Source organism: Hevea brasiliensis, unplaced genomic scaffold, assembly GCF_030052815.1.
Source record: "Hevea brasiliensis isolate MT/VB/25A 57/8 unplaced genomic scaffold, ASM3005281v1 Scaf151, whole genome shotgun sequence".
In the NCBI taxonomy this organism is placed as follows: domain Eukaryota; kingdom Viridiplantae; phylum Streptophyta; class Magnoliopsida; order Malpighiales; family Euphorbiaceae; genus Hevea; species Hevea brasiliensis.
Genome location: NW_026614643.1, coordinates 111,708 through 120,571, shown reverse-complemented (window position 1 = coordinate 120,571; position 8,864 = coordinate 111,708). Strand labels below are relative to the sequence as shown.

The following is an 8,864-nucleotide window of genomic DNA, read 5'->3' as shown; positions in this document are numbered from 1 at the left end:
AGTTTTCTAAAGTGTTTCCTTAAAAGATTTTGAACACTGAAACTCTCTATTTTCAGCTCATTCATTATCTCGTAGCGTTCACATTTTTCAGTTCCTTGTTATCTTTATTTTCACTTCCATCGCCCATGCTCAATCTCATTTAAACTCAGGTATAATTCTGACTCGATTGCATTTAGTGAAGCACTCTTTGTTCCAAGGCGAACCTTAGTCTCCCGGCTATCAACTTGCAATCTTATTGCGTTTTGTGATTCTCGGTTAGTTCACTAGAATCGACTCCTGACAGGTCAGTATTCATGTTGCCATTTTATCAAGTTTAGTTCTTGTTTTACGCATTTCCATTCTTCTTTCTTTACGTATGTTATTTTCTTTAAGTTCATATCACGCTAGAAAGATACAGAGAAAGGTTGTGCTCTAGTTTATTTAGTGTCGATACCTTTGTTAATCTTTATTATTTACGGCGTAAGTCATCTAGTTCCAAGCGATACATAAGTGGTTGGATGAGATGTGGGTAACAGCAACTTAAGAGTCCTTTTGAAATAATGAAAGGTCTGAATAATAAGCCTGGAAAATGGTAAAGCTGAGTCACTAGAATGACTCGATGGGTCATAGGCAAGGCGTTATAAGGCGAGTAAAACCAAACCTGGATAACTAAATGGAATAGATCGGCTACCAAAAAATGCTGGTGAGGCGACCATATAGGAAGGTCAGAGGATTCGGTTTGGCATCCCCTGCCCAGTCCTAAGGTACAAATAAGTTAAAGAAGTCTTGCGCAGACCCCCTGACACCTTTGAACGTCAGAACCCTTAGCCTTAGGCCCTCTCGATAGGTAAAATTTAGAGAGATCGAAAAAATCCTTATCCGACTACCATTTAATTAAAAGAGGTCGGAGGAGGGTTCTTATCCGATTCTCAATCTAAAATTTTAACAAATATTTTAAAGGAGATCGGAGGAGGGTTCTTATCCGATTCTCAATCTAAAATTTTAACAAATATTTTAAAGGAGATTGGAGGAGAGTTCTTATCCGGTTCTCAAGCTTAAAAATTTTAATAAATATTAAAAGAGATCGGAGGAGGGTTCTTATCCGGTCCTCAAGCTTAAAAAATTTTAATAAATATTAAAAGAGATCGAAGGAGAGTTCTTATCCGGTTCTCAACCTAAAATTTAAATGAATATTAAAAGAGATCGGAGGAGAGTTCTTATCCGGTTCTCAATCTAAAATTTAAATAAATATTTAAAAGAGATCGGAGGAGAGTTGTCATCTAATTTCAAAAATTGGATTCTAATAAAATAGCCCTTCAAACAAAACTAACATACAACAGTAACTCACTAAGGTTGTCTCATTTACTTATGTATCTGGGTAATCCGAATTAGTGAAAAATCAAATATTCCTTTTGTCAAAAGGATTAACATTTCCATTCAAGTCCTCCTAACTAATTTATAAAGATTGCGAAGTTAAATCTACTTTTCCTAATTAAGGGACGAGGTGGGGTGCCTAACACCTTCCCCACCCGTTTACGGACCCCGAACTTAGAATCTCTGTTTTGAAGTGGTTTTATTTCAATTTATCTTCACAAATGGTTTTCTTTAGTTTCCCTCAAAACTAAAGTGGCGACTCCTCATTCTTTTCCACTTCGGTGAGGGTTCGTTCAGGCGACCGCAAATCACCTTGCGACAATTTTTGTTTTCAGTTTTTATCCTAGAATGGTGATCAGCCACCACATTCTCAACACCTTTTTTATCTCTTATTTCTAAATCAAATTCTTGAAGTAACAAAATCCATCTAATCAACCTAGATTTAGCTTCTTTCTTGCTCATTAAATACCTTATTGCTGCATGATCAGTGAAAACTATTACCTTTGAGTTGACCAAATAAGAACGAAATTTATTGAGTGCAAATACTACCGCAAGTAACTCCTTTTCAGTTGTAGCATAATTGACTTGAGCTTCATCAAGGGTTCAGTTGCATAGTAAATGGCATAAGGTTTTCTATCTTTTCGCTAGCCAAGGACAGCTCCAACAGCAAACTCGCTTGCATCACACATGATTTCGAATGGAAAAGTCCAATCCGGGGGTTGCATGATAGGAGTTATTGTTAAGGCTGTCTTTAAACTGCAAAAAGCAACCATACAATCTTAATTAAAATCAAATTTAACATCATGATTCAAGAGATTTGTTAAGGGTTTAGCAAGTTTAGAAAAATCCTGAATAAATCGCCGGTAAAACCCGGCATGTCCAAGAAAACTCCGCACTCCTTTGTGGTGGTTGGAGGGCATTTTTAATAATTTCTATTTTGGCTCTATCTACTTCAATTCCCCGGTTTGAGATCAAATGCCCTAAAACGATCCCCTCTTGGACCATAAAGTGGCATTTCTCCCAATTTAATACCAAATCATTATCAGCACATCTCTGCAAGATTTTAGACAAATTAGTCAAGCATGAATCAAAATTAGTTCCATATACTGAAAAGTCATCCATGAAGACATCCATAATTTCTTCAATAAAATCAGAAAAAATGGCCATCATGCACCTTTGAAATGTGCTAAGCTCATTACACAATCCGAATGGCATCCTTCGATAGGAAAAAGTGCCATAGGGATAGGTAAAGGTAGTTTTTTCTTGGTCATCAGGATGGATTGGAATTTGAAAGAAACCAGAATATCCATCTAAATAACAAAAGAAAGAATGCTTGGCTAATCTCTCTAACATTTGATCCATAAAAGGAAGGGAAAATGGTCTTTTCTTGTAGCATTGTTCAACTTCCTATAGTCTATGCACATTCTCCAACCTGTAACAGTTCTAATGGGTATCAACTCATTATTCTCATTTTTAACAACTGTCACCCCACCTTTTTTTGGTACAACATGCACAGGACTAATCTACTCACTATCAGAAATGGGGTAAATAATTCCAGCAGCTAGTAATTTTAGGATTTCCTTTTTCACAACATCCTTCATTGTAGGATTCAATCTTCTTTGGTGTTCAATGGAAGGTTTACTATTTGGCTCTAGGAAAATCCTATGCATACAAACTGTTGGACTAATTCCCTTTATATCATCAATTGCATAACCCAAAACTCTTCTATATTCTCTCAAAACTCTCAACAATTTTTCATTCTTAATATCAGTCAAAGATGCATTAATTATAACAGGATATGTTCCATTGGGTCCAAGAAAAGCATACCTGAGGTTGGAAGGAAGAGGTTTAAGATCTACCTTTGGGGCATCCTCTACCTTTAATGATGGTGGTTTAAGCTCCAAAGTTTGCACTTCTTCAAGCTGAAAAATTGTGGCTTCAGGATGTGGTGGAGAGCTCTCCAAGTGTTGTGCAAAAGCGGCTATGTTGTGATTATCATCATCAATGCTCCCACCATGGACTAAGCAGTTTTCAAGAGGGTCTTGTGGATAGCTTTTTTTGAAATGCTCTTGAACAATCTCATCAATAATGTCTACTCGCAAATAAGACTCAACTTCTTCATGTTTCCTTTTCATGGCTGGATTGATGTTGAATATCATTTGATCATCTCCCACTCTAAGTGTCAATTTCTCACCCTTTACATCAATTAATGCACCAGCTGTTGCCAAAAAGGGTCTTCCCAATAAGATGGAACTTTTGTGTCTTCTTCCATATCTAAAATGACAAAGTCCACCGGAATGTAGAATTTCCCAACCTTGATAGGCACATTTTCTAGAATGCCTTCTGGATACTTAATTGAACGGTCAGCCAATGAAAGATACATGTTTGTGGGCTTCAACTCTCCCATATTCAACTTCTCATATATTGAAAGAGGCATTAGGCTGACACTAGCTCTAAGGTCACATAAGGCATTTGCCACACAATTATCACCAATATGATAAGGAATGGAAAACATACCCGGATCTTTGAGTTTGGGAGGTAACTTCTTAGATTATAGCCTTTGCATTGCTCTCCCAAGTTGATGGTGTCATAATCTTCTAGCCTTCTCTTGTTGGTAAGAATCTCCTTCAAAAACTTGGCATAACTTGGCATTTGGGATAGTGCCTCAGTGAATGGCATATTGATATACAACTTCTTTAGCACTTCAAGGAATTTGCCAAATTGTTTGTCTAGCTTGTGCTTGATGAATCTTTGAGGGTAGGGAAGGGTGGGCTTGCAAGGTTCAAGTGGGATGTATGGTTTTTCTCCCTCATCTTGCTCACTTTTGCTTTCTTCTTCTTTTTCATTTTTCTTGCTCTCAACTGAATTTTCTTCTTTTGTGCTCTCTTTTTCTTCTCTCTTGTTTTCACTCTCTTGACCAACTTTCTTACCACTTCTCAAGGTCACAACCTTACATTGTTCATGAGGGTTTTGTGGTTAGCTAGGTAGTTTCCCATAGGATTTACTTTCCGATGAGCTTGTTTGTTGAGCCAATTGAGTCTCCAACATGCGGTTGTGTACTTGTAATTGATCCATGGTTTGTCTCATGTGTTGCATTTCTTCCTCTAATTTGCTATTCATTTTGCTTTGTTCAGCAAAAAATTTCTCCATCATGCTTTCCAAGGTTGGCTTCGATTCATGAGGTGGAAGGGATTGTTGTGCTCTTGCTTGATATCCAGGTTGTGGCTGCCTTGTGGGCTGAAATTGAGGCTGAAATTGAGGTCTATTCTGCTGCATATACTGCTGGTTATGAGCATAATTTGAGCTTTGACCTTGTTGAGCAAAAGTTGCTTGTGGTCTCCATGTTGAGTTGTTCACATTAGAGTAAGAATTTCCCATTGGTTTCTGTTGATAACCTCCTGCATAAGCAGCTTGTTCTTGCAAAAAATCATCACCATATGAAGATTAATCAACTCCACAACTTTGGGTTCCATCTGTGAAGGCAACTTGTTGCATAGTTGTAGGAGTTGAGGTTGTTGCCTTTGTGCAAAAATCACTAAGAAGCTGAGTCAACTGATCAAATCTTGCATTCATGTAGCTAACTGAGTCAAGTTCATAAATCCCAACCTTCTTTGGCTCAAGTGCTCTAGGATTTCCCCACAAACGGTATTATGAGCAATCTTCTCTAATAAATCATAGCATTCTTTACTTGTCATTCTCATGAAATCTCCTCCTGCTTATGAATCAATTGTGTTTCTAATGGCTGGAGTAACTCTGGTGTAGAAATTCTGAACAATCATCCATTTGGGTATTTCATGATGAGGACATTGCCTTTCAAGCTCCTTAAATCTCATCCAAGATTCATATAAAGTTTCATCATCCCTTGGCTTAAAAGCTACCATCAAATTCCTCAAATGAGTGGTCTTCCCAGGTGGGAAAAATTGAGATAGAAAAGCTTGAGATAGTTGCTCCCAAGTGGCTATAGTAGCTTATGGAAGTGAGTCATACCACTCCAATGCTGAATCCCAAAGAGAGAATGGAAATAAGGTGAGCCGAATCACTTCATCTGAAACTCTAGGCTGCCTTTGTGTACCACATATCATCAAAAATTTCTTCAAATGAGAATGAGGATTTTCAAGTGGACTACCTCCAAATTGTGAATTCTGAACCATTTGAATGAGACCATTCTTTAACTCAAATTGATTAGCTCCAATAATAGGTTTGTTATCTCTTACATCAGCACATCTAGGAAAAGCATAATCCAACATGGATCTTCTCTGAGGATCATTTTGATTAACCACTTCATTTTGCCTATTTTGCTCATTTCCTCTATTTCTCCATCATGCTTTCCAAGGTTGGCTTCGGTTCATGAGGTGGAAGGGATTGTTGTGCTCTTGCTTGATATCCCAAGTTGTGGCTACCTTGTGGGCTGAAATTGAGGCTGAAATTGAGGTCTATTCTGCTGCATACACTGCTGGTTATGAGCATAATTTGAGTTTTGACCTTGTTGAGCAAAAGTTGCTTGTGGTCTCCATGTTGAGTTGTTCACATTAGAGTAAGAATTTCCCATTGGTTTCTATTGATAACCTCCTGCATAAGCAGCTTGTCCTTGCAAAAAATCATCACCATAAGAAGAGTAATCAACTCCACAACTTTGGGTTCCATCTGTGAAGGCAACTTGTTGCATAGTTGTAGGAGTTGAGGTTGTTGCCTTTGTGCAAAAATCACTAAGAAAGTGAGTCAAGCGATCAAATCTTGCATTCATGTAGCTAACTGAGTCAAGTTCATAAATCCCAGCCTTCTTTGGCTCAAGTGCTCTAGGATTTCCCCACAAATGGGTATTATGAGCAATCTTCTCTAATAAATCATAGCATTCTTCACTTGTCATTCTCATGAAATCTCCTCCTGCTTGTGAATCAATTGTGTTTCTAATAGCTGGAGTAACTCTGGTGTAGAAATTCTGAACAATCATCCATTTGGGTATTTCATGATGAGGACATTGCCTTTCAAGCTCCTTAAATCTCATCCAAGATTCATATAAAGTTTCATCATCCCTTGGCTTAAAAGCTACCATCAAATTCCTCAAATGAGTGGTCTTCCCAGGTAGGAAAAATTAAGATAGAAAAGCTTGAGATAGTTACTCCCAAGTGGCTATAGTAGCTTGTGGAAGTGAGTCATACCACTCCAATGCTGAATCCCGAAGAGAGAATGGAAATAAGGTGAGCCGAATCACTTCATCTGAAACTCTAGGCTGCCTTTGTGTACCACATATCATCAAAAATTTCTTCAAATGAGAATGAGGATTTTCAAGTGGACTACCTCCAAATTGTGAATTCTGAACCATTTGAATGAGACCAGTCTTTAACTCAAATTGATTAGCTCCAATAATAGGTCTGTTATCTCTCACATCAGCACATCTAGGAAAAGCATAATCCAACATGGATCTTCTCTGAGGATCATTTTGATTAACCACTTCATTTTGCCTATTTTGCTCATTTCCTCTATTGTTTCCACCAATAGCTCTATTTTGATTCTCCATATTTTCAATTGTCACCTCTTGCTCAAATCTTTGTTGTTCTTCTTTTTCTTCTTCCTTTCTTCTCTTGTATTCCTTTTTGTTGGCTCGTGAAATTTTTTCAATTCGAGGTTGAACAACAATTCAGTGTCACTTGTGCTTTTCGATTGTCTCATAAACAAGAAAAGTACCTGAAAAACACAAGAAACAGTAGTGAAAATAAAAGAAAATAAAAATTCTAATTAGCTTAAAACAATTAAAATCCAACTTAAAAACAAACAATTCCCCGGCAACGGCGCCAAAAACTTGATGGTGAGTCCGCAAGTGCACGGGTCACAGTAGTATAGTTTTAAAAAATGATATCGATCCCACAGGGAATTGTGCTTAAATTGGAAATAAAAGGATAAGCTAATTAGAATGACAAAATTTAAAGATATTAAAAATAAAATTTGAAATTAAAATTTGTATTTGAGGAATTTAAACTAAATCAAACAATTAACTAAAATTAATTAAACTAGATTACCAAAATTTAAATTGAAATTTGCTATTTATGAAATTTGGAGGAATTAAATCTAAATTCAATAAAAATTAAAGTGATTCTAGAGATTGAATTTTCAATATTATTTGCATGTGGTTTATCCCTAATTTAGCCAAACACATGAGAATTGTAATTTTGAGGGAAATCAATTCTTAAATTTTTGAAACCTTTTTCAAGCATCTCAAAGTTGGTTTTCATTCAATCAAACCCTGTTTTCACGGTATTTTAAACCTAACAAAAACCCAATTAAAGCTCTAATTGATTTTGGAAAGTCCCCTTAATCCTCTTAGCTTATCTCTAACACCAAGAAAACTAAGTTTATTGCAAGATTATCTATCCCAAATATTCACTTGTCAGTTTATCTATTAAGGATTAAAACTTAACTTAATAAGGGCCCATTCATCAAGCAAGGCAACAAGCTCACAAGCAATAAATCAAAATGTAACAAACCTCATTTAAATGGCTAAATCAGTTCAAAACCACAATACAAAACAATACTTACAAACCCATCTCTAGCATCTCTAACAACTACTCACAAATCATAGTTTCAAGATAAACCCAAGTGTATAAATGAAGAAATAATGAAAATCTAAGTTAAGGAATAGAAAAACCCAGAAGAATGCTGCTGAAGCTGCTGCTGGAAAGTGCAGAAAGAGCCCCTGCTGCTGCTGCAAAAATGCTTCACGTGCTCCTCTCTTTCTCTCCTTCTTTCTTGCCAAAAATGCCTCCCTTCCTCCTTATGGAAAGAAAATGATAAAGGAGACTTTATATGGGTTAGGGGTCTGCGCTAGAATGGGTAAAAAGGTGGAAGATTCCAGAGAAAGTGAGGTATAAAATCAGAGTAACGAAAATGCCACGTCAGCCATTTCCAGTAAAAACGACATAAGCTGAGTCGGTTGTGTCACGGGTCGTGTCACAGGTTGTGTAACCTTCGGCCTGAATATCTGATGATCGACACAACCTGCGACATAAGCTAAATCGGTTGTGCTGCAGGTTGTGACGCTCTTGGCCATTTTTTTACTCAACTTCAAAAATTTTTGCAATTCAACTCTAATCTCCTCCAAATGGCTACTCTGATCAAAATACACCAAATTTCTCCAAATTTAACCTATAAAACAAATAAATTCCAAAAATTAAACTAAGAAGTGTGAAAATTATAAAATTGATTAAATATATGCTAATATCTATAATAATAGCTATGAATAAGGGTAAATTATGTGCAAAAATTACACCTAAATGATGATCTAAAATGCATGCATCAGCATATCCTCCAGGATCTGACATATATTTCATGTTATTATTATCATTTCAGTTCAATATTTGTATTAGTTCAATTGGTTTCAGTTGTTTACCTGGATTACTCTTTCTGATTGCCCATCTGTCTGAGGATGGAAAGCCGTGCTAAAGCGGAGTTGTGTGCCCAAGGCTTTTTGCAACTTTTTCCAAAATCTCGATGTAAACCTTGGGTCTCAGTCAGAT

The 8,864-nt window shown here is 36.7% G+C and overlaps 2 non-coding genes across 2 annotated transcripts; both read left to right on the top strand.

Moving 5' to 3' along the window:
* Nucleotides 1-5,142: 5,142 nt before the first annotated feature.
* On the top strand, nt 5,143-5,249 carry LOC131176533 (small nucleolar RNA R71). The gene has a single exon (XR_009146549.1). It is a non-coding gene; the product is annotated as a small nucleolar RNA R71 (small nucleolar RNA).
* Nucleotides 5,250-6,314: 1,065 nt separating this feature from the next.
* LOC131176532 (small nucleolar RNA R71) lies at nt 6,315-6,421 on the top strand. The gene has a single exon (XR_009146548.1). It is a non-coding gene; the product is annotated as a small nucleolar RNA R71 (small nucleolar RNA).
* The last annotated feature ends 2,443 nt before the right edge of the window (nt 6,422-8,864 follow it).